This window comes from Coenobita brevimanus, chromosome 59 (genome assembly GCF_032717465.1).
Source record: "Coenobita brevimanus isolate Jiangsu-jjx chromosome 59, ASM3271746v2, whole genome shotgun sequence".
NCBI lineage: Eukaryota > Metazoa > Arthropoda > Malacostraca > Decapoda > Coenobitidae > Coenobita > Coenobita brevimanus.
In genome coordinates this window covers 2,713,876-2,726,375 of record NC_137012.1, presented here as the reverse complement: position 1 = coordinate 2,726,375, position 12,500 = coordinate 2,713,876, and positions in this window count along the sequence as shown.

The window sequence follows — 12,500 nt, the reverse complement described above, 5'->3', positions numbered from 1 at the left end:
GGTTTACATTTTGGGAGTGAAGCCATCTGTCATGAGGTGCTAATAAATCTGTCAAGTAATCACACCAGGATGTAAAGGCCTCGCCCTATCTCTCTCACACGCCAATAAATTCCAGCATGTTCCGGTTACAGCTGCCGGGTACACTTTTGCCGCTACTGAATGAATGGCGTAATTAAAGGCTTTTAGCATCGGATCGCAAAGTTCAGCACTGATCCCATTATTCTGGTACTGTACAAAGAGGATTATATGTAATGGAGTACATTGTTTTTTTATCTTTTTTATTTTTTGTTCATTGCAGGAGGAGGAGAAGGATAGAAGACAGTAATTACTCTTCCTTTCAAGAAAAAAAATTAACTGAGATCTGCACATGATATACAGTAGTCTGAAAAGTGATATATATAAAACTGCAGGTATATAACAAATCATCATCATATTCTGATTGACTATGATTAAAAGAACTCAAGGTACCGTCATCCCTCTGCCACTCCTCTTACCTCTCTTCTGAGATTGGTCTGGATCTTCAGCACTATCTCTTACACACACTGACCTGAAAGAATATATTAACACTAGGATATGGTACTGGTCACGAAGAAGTGCTAGGGAAAGGATGAAAACCTGTAGTGTTCGAGTCTGTCACTGAGCTGTAAGCAGATTCGCACTAGAATATGGTGCTAGTCACGAAGAAGCCCCAGTGGAAAAGATATAGAGCCATAGTGTTGTTATATTGTCACAAAAAGAAAAAAAAAAAAAAGCAAAAGGGCGAGAATCCTGGCCAAAAAATGTTGAACGAATTACAATGAATGTATTTGGTTGAACATTAAAGAATAGAGCTAATCACGAAGAAGTGCTAATGGAATTTATATAGAACCTTAGTGTTGTTTTATTCTGTCACTGAGCAGAGGGAAAAACTGCAAAATGAACGAATATCCTGGACAGATTTGGTGAACGAATTACAGTGAACATTTTTGGCTGTGTTGCCAGCCCTCTGATCCACCCCTGAGGCTGTTCCATTAAGGAACTAATTCCATTTCCTTGTTTTGTGTGTGTGTGTGTGCGTGTGTGTGTGTGTGTGTGTGTGTGTGTGTGTGTGTGTGTGTGTCCAAGCCCTTTCCGTTTTGGTGTCACAGTTTGACCTAGTTGCAGTTTATTACCCACATTTTTCCCCTTCCCTAACACCCCCCCCCCTCACCCTCTCTCTCTCTCTCTCTCTTTCTTATTAGTTCTTGATGTTGTGTGTGTGTGTGTGTGTGTGTGTGTGTGTGTGTGTGTGTGTGTGTGTGTGTGTTTACCTTTTCTCTAAGTGCATAGTTTATTTAGCCTTTAAAAATGACTAGGTCTGAAAACTGTACTCGAGCAAGGACATGCAGTATTTTAGTTCTCTGTCTCTGTCTGTCTGTCTGTCTGTCTGTCTGTCTGTCTGTCTCTCTCTCTCTCTCTCTCTCTCTCTCCGTATACACACACACACACACACACACACACACACACACACACATATATATACATACATATATATATATATATATATATATATATATATATATATATATATATATATATATATATATATATTTACGTGTCCTACTTTGAGCAAAGGCTTCAGGGCCTATATCTCGGGGGTAGTAGCCTATCCCAAGGCCCAGTAGTCCTCCTACACCTCCACATGTCACCATTTCGGCGCTAGCACCCAACGTCCATACTGAATACAAGCTAGGGCTGTCTCATACAGGACTGGTGCATTGGTATTAGCGGGGGTATTTTTACGACATGTCGGCCAGTCATCTGGCAGATCAGGAAAGTCTGCTTTTTATGAATTTCAGATCCTTAAACTGTTACCTGTCCCAGCCGGGATTCGAACCTGGGTCTATCAGGACTGCAGGCTGCCTCTCTACCGGCCTGTATGTATGTACAGTATGGAAGGGGTTAAGGGCAATCCACTCTATAACTCTGGAGCCAGAGATAGACAAAAATAAATCACCTCCATCAGGTTGTCTTTCTTCAGCTCATACAACCCTCACTCATTTATACATCTTCTTGTCCTCGGTCGTCCATTTCCCCTCCTCCATTCCGTCATGCACACAAACACTCTCCTAAACAGTCTCTCATTCTCCAGTCTCTCCACATGACCATGCGCGAGTAAGATTATGAGTATGACCCATTGCTGGATTCAAGAGTATTCAAGAGGAATCAAATGCTGCATATTAGAGAATTTAATCCTTGATTCAGTTTAATTTGCTAAAATAATACTCACACATCCAGGCAGTTCTTTTCAGCTTCGGAGAGCATCTTGATGTACCCTTCGTACTCTACCTTGGCCCCAATTTTCGTCTTTTTTAGCCTGTTTCACGCCGCTCAGTGGCAGAAAAAAGATAGTCCTAAGTCTGTACATCTTTCTCACAACATTTCATCGTGGATAGCGCCATATTGTACTGCTATTCTATTGTTACAACTAAGCATTCATTGTGGAGAGGTGGCAATTCTAGGCCAGGTCAGAGTAAAGGGAGTATAGAGAAAATGTTAATGAACTCCGTCTTTAACATCTTCAGCCTGTAATTTCCTCCTAGGGTTGCATTCTCCAGTAAGTGGCATTGAAGGCTTCGTAACACCTCCTTTTCGGCGATTTATTCCACACATTACACATAAGTAGCGTCTTCAGTGTTACTGATGCAAACAATGTCTATATTTAAACATTACAAACAACATAAAAGAAACTGTCAGGGTGATGAATGCAACATAAATCGCTAAGGAACGTATACTACAAAGCCTCGTATACGGTAGCTCAGTCAAATTCAAAGTCAAATGTTTATTTAGCCATAGAGATTACGGTAGTTGACAACAGTTTACAAGCGGCTGAGCCTTTTGAGAGTCCGGGAACTCTCTTTAAAGGCACCTTGTATTTTTTGCCCTTTTGGTAAACATCAATTGCCTAATAAGGCGAAAACTAGGATTTGACTTAATCAGCTGTATGACTTTTAATAATAATGATCATCTCCGAAAGACAATATTTTAAGATCTTAATAAAGGGTATATACAAGATAGCACTACAACAAAACGGTAGAGAGGTGGCCTGCAGTTCCAATGGACTCAAGCTAAAATACCGGATGGGACAAGAAACAGTTTAAGGATATGAATTTCGTTAAAAGAGATTATATTAACCTACCGTAGGACCCGCCGACCTCTTGTATGATGAAAGAAAAGCATTCGGGAGCCGAACGCTAATCACCCTCCAGAATATGCTGTTGGCCAAGTCCAAGATTTAGGCCATATCTTGAAACCTCAAAGCAGTGGTTCTTAACCTATGGGTCGCGACCCAAATTTGGGTCGCCAAGCCATTTGGAGTGGGTCGCCAAAAGACAAATATATTACTGATATTATTAATGTTGTATACTATTACTTTTTAACATATTACCGTACTTGTCGATATTTCACACTTTACATTCTCTCTCTCTCTCTCTCTCTCACTCTCTCTCTCTCTCTCTCAACTCTCGCTCTCTCTCTCTCTCTCTCTCTCTCTCTCTCTCTCTCTCTCTCTCTCTCCCCTACAGTAGGCGATTGCATTTGGCTTAAAAAAAGATTATTACCATGCACACAACTGGGAGTAGCGTACCGGTACTGTACATTTTATATTTTAAAACTTAACCGTTTTCATTTCGGAGTAATGATGCCCAGCTCATGGCGTACGTACGGTACCGAGGTCCAGAAGACATGGAAGAGGAATTTCTGTTCTGTCGGCCATTACACACAACCACAACCAGAGAAGATATTTTCAGTATTGTGGACTCATTCTTCAAGGAAGCAGGGCTTCAGTGGAATCAGTGTTTTATGTCTGTTGTGATTGTGCACCAGCAATGCTGAGAGTACGTCAGGGTTTCTTTGCTAGAGTTAAAGAAGAAAATCCATTCGTGCTGATTGTTCACTGTCTCCACCGTGAGAATCTTGCTTCTCAGGGGTTGTCACCTGAGTTACAGAAAGTGATGCAGGAAGTCAATCAGGTAGTCAGTTTCATATATCTAGGGCTGTGCCCTCCAGGATCATCAGTCGGACGTGTTTTGATTTTGGTTCAGAACATGTACACGTTTTGTACCACTCCGAGGTTAGGTGGCTGTCACGAGGAAGGGTGCTCCAACGGTTGCCTGAAATGCGGAACGAGACTGAGATATTTCTAGCAAAAAAGAATCATTCACTGACCCCAAAGATTCTCTGATTCAAAGTAGGTGATGCAAATGGCTTATCTTGCAGATATCATTGGTGAGATTAACGCCTTGAACATTTCAATGCAAGGTCACAATCAGACATTAGTTGGGCTGTCAGAGAAGGTAACTGCATTCAAGGGGAAACTGAAGCTGTGGAAGAGTAAAACTGAGACTGGGAAGACTGCGTCGTTCCATCTTTGAGTGAATTTCTGGAAGACGAAAAATTTTCTCTCACCCAGGTCCAAAGCATCATTGTGGAACATATCTCCAGACTAATCGAAGAGTTTTTCACTACATTCCTGAGAATGTGATGAAATCTGTCTGGGTAAGAAATCCCTTCAGCATTCAAGCTGAAGACTTACATGACGAGATTTCGAACATCAGCTACCTCCAGGAGCAGCTCATCGAGGTTCAGAATGATGAAACACTTCGTTATGATTTCAGGAAACAAAACGAATCACTGAGCTCATTCTGGATCAGAGTTTACAAAGAAAAGAAAATTCTTGGAGGTGAAGCCCTGAAAGCACTCCTTCCCTTTGCTACAACTCATCTGTGTGAGACAGGATTTTCTGCACTCACAAAGTACAGAAACCGTCTACAACCAGAGCATGACCTAAGATGCAGTCTGTCATCTAAATCACCCCGGTTTGAGAAACTGATTGAAACTTTTCAGTGCCAGGGATCTCACTGATTATAGTACTTTATGTCTCAGACAACATCCAAAATAGTGACTCTCTCCTTAATGGTCAGAGTAACTGGTGTATCATGAACATGAATGAATTATTTTGATTTTCTGATCTTCAATTTATTTTTTTCCTGCCAAAATGTGTTGATATTTTAGTTCTTAGGAAGTACATATAATAAAAATGAGATTTATTTATTATGACATCAATAAAATATTGAAATATTACTTTGGTGTTAGTCACATGATATGACACATATGTTTGTTTCAGTTCTGGTGCAGAGTAAGTTTACGAGGGTTTGGGTCGCCATATAGACCGTCTTATGGATTTTGGGTCGCCAAGAAATAAGGTTAAGAACCACTGCCCTAAAGGTTTCATGTTGAGACCTCTAACTGTTCATGTGATATAATGGTGCTAAAGGCGGGCGAAAAAAAACTAGATGACATTTGGCAGCCATTTTGGTGACCTTGAACTTGACCCCGAATACCCATTTTCGAACTCGGTCAAACTTTTTGCCATATCTTGATACCATTCATAACTGAAGCCGTTCATGAGATACAGTGGGGAAACACACACACACACACACACACACACACACACACACACACACACACACACACACACACACACACACACACACACACACACACGGGCAGGTAAAAATATTATCGCCCTGCCTTCTAAAGGCGGGCGATAACCAGCCCTGCAAATACCAGCACATCAGTCCTGTATGAGACAGCCCAAGCATGTATATGGACGGTGGGTGTTGGCGCCGAGGTGGTGGCATGTGGAGGTGTGTGGTATATAGAAGGCCTGCCGGGCCTTAGAAAACGGGATGTTAAGCCTATACCCAGAGGCGAAGTGACAATAATAATAATAATAATAATAATTATTATTATTATTATTATTATTATCATTATTATTAGTTTTTTTTATTATCATTATTATTAGTTTTATTATTATCGTTATTATTATTATTATTATTATTATTATTATTATTATTATTATTATAACTAATACAAATAATAATAATTGTAATATTAGTATTGTTATTTAACTTTAAAATTAATATAGATAGAGTACAAAATAAGAAATATCGCGTTCTTGGATTAAAGAGGATTAAATATAGACCAATATGGTGGTTCGTTATCCTACCCAATTAATTAGTGTTTTATTGCTGAGAGATTGTATACCTGGGTTTCTCTCTCTCTCTCTCTCTCTCTCTCTCTCTCTCTCTCTCTCTCTCTCTCTTATATCCACACGTGTTTATCAGTTTCCAGGTAACTTTCTGTCCTCATCAGGTAAAGATAATGTTGTTTATGTATACTTGGCGAGGTGTGGGTTGTGAAGCAGTGGAGGTGAGATGGAGGAAAAGAGGAGGAAGAAAGGGAGGGTAGAGATGAGAGGTGGTCTTGTTGTTGTTGTTGTTGTTGTTCTTCTTCTTCTTCTTCTTTCCTCGTCGTCGTCCTTGTCGTCGTCGTCGTCGTCTTCCTCCTCCTCCTCCTCCTCCTCCTCTTCTTCTTCTTCAACTCATCATCATCATCATCATCATCATCACCATCATCAACATCATCATCATCATCGTCACCTTCACGTGTCCTAGTCCGGGCAAGGATTCAGACAGTCTGTTCCCTGAGGTCCGACAACTCCCTCATGTGCGCTACGCCTTCACATGTCACTATTTCGGCACTAATACCCACCGACCAAACTTAAAGCATGCAGTGGCTGTCTCGTTAAGGAATTATGTGATGGTGTTAACAGGGATATTTCTATGGCATGTTGATGGATTTTGTAGAAGATTAATATATTGTAACGAAATATAATAATCAAGGTATCCTCTGCCTTTGCCTGGTATTGAACCCGCTTCCATCCAGACAACAGACAGTTTATTCAACAATGAGAGAGAGAGAGAGAGAGAGAGAGAGAGAGAGAGAGAGAGAGAGAGAGAGAGAGAGAGAGAGAATCACTTTCTGATTTTCTCGTCACTGATCTCTATTTCAACCACTTTAAGCATACAGTCGTCGTACGTACGCAGTCATATTATATAAAATCAAATAATTTCCCCAGAATGTAATGTTTACATATATATTTACTAGCAGCGGTACCCGGCGTTGCCAGGCCAGAAAGGCGAGCATTCTAATGCTTGTTCTAGTTCAGTCTTTCTACTTCGGAAATACCATGTACCTCTCATGCTATCGAAGAGGGATTATATGAGGTCCAGGAACTTTCTATTTCAGTTTTCGCAGACTAACACACAGTATTGGAGCGCACTTGTTTATTAATACCGGTGACCTTAGATGACCTCCGAACAGTGACCTCAAATGACCTCGGAGGTCAACCTCACATAGCCTGTGTCCGAACTGGGGGTCATGTGAGTCTCCATACCAAAAATTGGGCTGCAGGGGTAACCGGCGTTGCCCAGGCCAAAAAGGCGAACACTCTACCAGTGACTTCAAATGACGGAGATTTGAATTTCGAACCCTAAAACTATCTTTGGGTCATCCTGATTCAGATTATACAGTTTATGGGTCTGGGGGTCTCTGGCCCTTGGTTTGGGCTTCATTGAAGGAGAAGCAAACAAACAAACAAACAAACAACGCGGCTCATTTTATATATATATATATATATATATATATATATATATATATATATATATATATATATATATATATATACAAACAGTATATATAGACTGCGAGGACGTTTTGATCAAAGTATCCCGCAGGGGGCAGAGAACAAAGCTTTTACCTGTATGCTGACCAGTCTATACACAGAATTACTTTTTTGTGCTATCTCTCTCTCTCTCTCTCTCTCTCTCTCTCTCTCTCTCTCACACACACACACACACACACACACACACACACACACAGGAGGATGGTGGGCTGGGGTGCACTGGGGTCACGTCCACAGAGGCTTGGGGCTGCGCTACTGTTATTACCTGTAATTAATTTTCAGGTAAAGAAAAATGTACACCACTGTTATTAACGTTATTAACCCCTTCAGGCCGAGGAAGTTTTTATTATATAGGTGCCACTGCCAGACGAATTTGTTGATTTTATAAGAAAGTGACCCGAGGTGGCGTGTATTCTGCGTAGCACCTCTTCCATGGCGATTTATTTTGTGCATTTCTCCTGATATTCATTTGCATGTTATGTTTCAACAGATCTTTCATCAGTCACATAAACGAGGATACTAGTGATAAGTGGGGACACCCATCATTCACTCATTCGATGTAGTGTTACCTTTAGACTCAGCACTGGATGACAAACCTAATGGTTTCCTGTAACCTAGTTAACCATTTACAACGCTGGATGGTAACCATATAACCAAAATATGGTGTGATGTGGAGCATATTATGGTGCCTCTGTTAACTGGGTGGAGAGACATAAAAGCGGCGTCCATCTAGGAACCAAACTTCCACACTCCTAATGCTTGTCTGCGGTTGATGGGTTTGCCCAGCCAGATAGATCAGGGTTTCTCAACAACAACAACAACTCGAGGATACTGAGGTATGATGAGCAAAATAAATAGCCAATTCAGAGGTGTTACGATATCCCCATAACACCTAGAATACCACCCTTTATTGGACCTGCTGGGATTACATAAAGCCATCATCATCATTATCATCATCATCATCATCACTACTGACGGACACTTCGTGGGCTGAGTAGTATCATCTGGTATCAGCAACAATATATTACAAAATTCTACCAACGCAGTGACGGGTCATAAAAGTAATTTTCGAGGACAGTCCTTTAGGAATAACTTGTTTTACCTACGTTGTTTGCCTTACATTGTTACTTTTATTTATTTTACAAGTATATTTCACTCTTATCTTTTTTTTTTTTTTCGCTTTTATCCTCATATTCTTCGCAGCGTCGTAGGAGAGGCTGTCCACGGGGAAGTAAATCTTTATTTTGCACTCAGCACTCCTCACTTCCGGGTTGGACTGAGAGGAAGCCCGCCCTGCCTTGCCTTCTCACAGCAGTGACTTGGTGGCAGTCGGTGTGGATTATATTAGGCGAGGTTAGGTTAGATTACACTGAGTTAGGTTAGTATGTTAGGGATGGGTTAGGTTATAGTGTTTACGTTAGGTTAGGTAGGTTAGGTCAGGTTACAGTAAGTTCAGTTAGTATGTTAGGGATGGGTTAGGTTATGGTGGAGTTCCGTTAGGTTAGGGTAGGGGAGGTTAGGTTAGAATACAGTAAGTTAGGTTGGCCTGTTTGGGTTAGGCTGTAGTCAGACTGATTAGGTTCGTTCGGTGGGGGGTTAGGTTAAGTTAGGTTAGTCTGGTTACGGTGGGCAAGGTTAGGTCACATATAATGGGGTCTACATAGTGTGGGTTAGGTTAGGTTAGGCTAGTTTGAGGGTATGTTAGATTAGGTTAGTCTGTTGAAATTAGATAAGGTTTAGTTACACTGGGGTTAAGGTTGGGTAGGTCAGTTTGGTGCTATGTTAGAATAGGCTAGGCTAGGTTAGTTTATTGGATTTAGGTTAGGCAAGATTAAGTTAGATTACTGGGGTGGAGATCCGTCCTGCCTCACATAGTCAGGGTAGTAACCTTCGAGAAGTAAGTGCAGGATGCTTGAGTGGCTGTGGGAGGGGGAGTGGGGGTAGTTAATGCTCTTTTTACTGTAACTTGGATAAAAAAAATGTTATCTCTCCATTATTAATTTTGAAGTGCACCAGTAGATTAACACTGGAATATGATGCTAGTCATGAAGAGGTGCGATGGAAAGGATGTAGAGTTGCAGTATTGTCTTTTTCCGTCACTTGGCTATGTGAAATAAGCTACAGAAGGAGACAAATCTGGGCCACGTTGGGATAAAAAGAGTATACTGTTATTTTATTTATTTTTTTTTCTGAGCTGGTAAAACTTCACCACTCACATTTTCAGTATTAAGTCGTGGTTGCTGTATGGCCAGGTTTTCCCACTGCATTGTTCTAACTAACGCCAAATTATTTACTTCAGCTTAGAGGGAGTCACAGGACCCTGAGAGTGTTCATACCGCCTCTGCCAATCCTGCCATAGTGGTGTCGTCTTCAGCATGTTATTCTAGGCAGCGCCAGACGATTTTATTCAGTTTAGAGAGCGTTATGGAAATCAGAGAGTATTAAGAAAGAATGAATGTTGTTTGTGGTTGTGGTTGTTGTGGTTATTATAAGGGGATTTAAATGGACGCCTGGTGGCTTAACTGATTTAGGCGCTCGAAATGGATTTGGCCCATTTGAATATTGATCCGAGGATTGGCTGGGGTTTATTTCCCACATTGTGTTGACTGACTAGCCCCGGCCCCCTACGCTTCTCAGAGGATAGTAGAAGATGAAAGAGGAGAAAATTAATCAAGGGAATTTCTTTCGAGGTAATTTTTAAAAGGTCTGGCAGCGACTACAGTATTTTAATAAACAAATAAATGAATTAATTAATTTTTAGTCCAAGAGCAGAGCAAGAAAACAAATGGCTGAAGTGGTATTGTGGTATTGGTGGTAGTAATGGTTTGAGTAGTTGTGGCAGTGGTTGTAGTTGTGGCAGTGGTTGTAGTTGTGGCAGTGGTTGTAGTTGTGGCAACGGTGGTAGCTGTGACAGTGGTGGCAGTTGTGGTAGTGGTAGTTGTGGTAGTGGTGGTAGTTGTGGTAGTGGTTGTTGTTGTAGCAGTGGTGGTAGTTGTGGTAGTAGTGGTAGTTGAGGCAGTGGTGGTACTTGTGGCAGTGGTGGTAGTTGTAGCAGCGGTGGTAGGTGGTAGTTGTGGCGATGGTGGTAGTTGTGTCAGTGGTGGTTGTTGTAGCAGTGATGGTAGTTGTGGTAGTAATGGTAGTTGTGACAGTGGTGGTAGTTGTGGCAGTGGTGGTAGTTGTGGTAGTGGTGGTAGTTGTAGTAGTGGATACGAAGGAGTTTATATCAAACAAGAAATAAAGCGACGATTTATTCAAGAAAATACAGCCTGTTACGGAACAACGGACCACACACACACACACACACACACACAGAAAGAGAGAGAGAGAGAGAGAGAGAGAGGGAGAGAGATTTTGTTACTCATCTCAAGAACATAGCCAGCATTTTTTATGAAATACCTTCTCTAAAACCAATTTTTCCTAACAATATATGTTAAGTTTTTGCAAGAAAAAAAATGAAATTCATGTTTCAGAAATACTGGTAAAATTTCACTTCGTTATCTTCCAGCTCCTTGTAGTGTCCAGTATTAACTTCAAAGGCCAGTTCACACTATTCATCACGTCACCGTCTTATCACGTCACGTCACCGTTCCGTCAAAGTTTCTTCCATTAATCAAATGGACCTGTTCACACCAAACGGTTTGTCATCGTCACGCCACAGTCACATCACGGCACCGCCATATCACGGATTCTTTCCAAGAATATTTTGACGTGATGTGACGGTGCCGAGCACACAGCCAGTCTTTCTTTTGGGGTAATTACCTCCCGAAAAGTAGTGTTTTTCTTGAGATCTCTCTCTGTCTTCTTTAACAAACAGTTGAATTTGAATTTTGACATTCAGAAGTACTGAAAAAATTTAACTTCGTCATCTTCCAGTTCCTTGTAGAGAGTCCAGTATGCACCTTCAGCTTGTCTTTTCCTCAACGCCTTATGTATCCACAACCGCTTCTTTTTAGGGTTAAGCTTAACCTCTTCATCCATGCCTACTCGGAGGGTGAGCGGGAACTGGATAGCTCGGTTGACGGAACAGTGACTTGACGTGATGAGACAGTGACGTGATGAATAGTGTGAATACATGGCACGGTTGACGGAACGGTGACGTGACGTGATGAGACGGTGGGGTGGTGTAGTGTGAATCAACCTTAAACTGGTCGTTTTCTCAGAGCTTTATGTATCTATTTGCACCGCCTCCTGGGGTGGAACTCATTTTATTTACCTGAAAGTAGAGCAATTCAAGCAAGGTGTTTGAAGCCATGATTGTTTTAGTTATGGCTATGTCTACTTACCAGCTGAACGCGAGTGTACGGAACCGTGACGGATGGTGTTAGTACAGGGCAGTTTTGACGGAAAGGTGACGATATGTGACGGAACGGTGACGTGATGTATAGTGTGAATCAGCCTATATATAGAAGCTCTTCAACTCCCTCCGTATTACCCGAGAGGAGGATGGTGGAGCAGGACAACTTCAACCTGCAGTCCACCTGGTTCACGTCCAGTTGAGCCTACAACAACAACAACAACAGAAACAACAATTAGGCAATGCAGCACCACACGTAAAGATTTCTCCTCCCAGGATGATCACTCTTATTTTATTTTCCAGTAACTTTAGCCTCAAATCGACTATAGTTTGCAGGTTTGCCTCTTTTCTGCCTTCATTTTCCCTCATTTCTTTCCATTTTTCTCTTTTATCACGCTTTTTTTTTTTTTAATCCACCAATTCATTATGGAAACCAAACGTTAGGAGAGCTGGGGCCCGTAGCTTGATTTGTAATTTCTGAGAGAGAGAGAGAGAGAGTCTAGTCCTTGACGCTTACTCCTCGCGTGGAACAATAAATAACACTGCAGTGAAGGATGGTATGGATGGGTGAGGAACAAAAATCTCTCCATCACCTACCATGTATAAAAGAATTTGTTCAATACAGCGTTCTCTCTATCACTCTAAAATTTTCGTTAT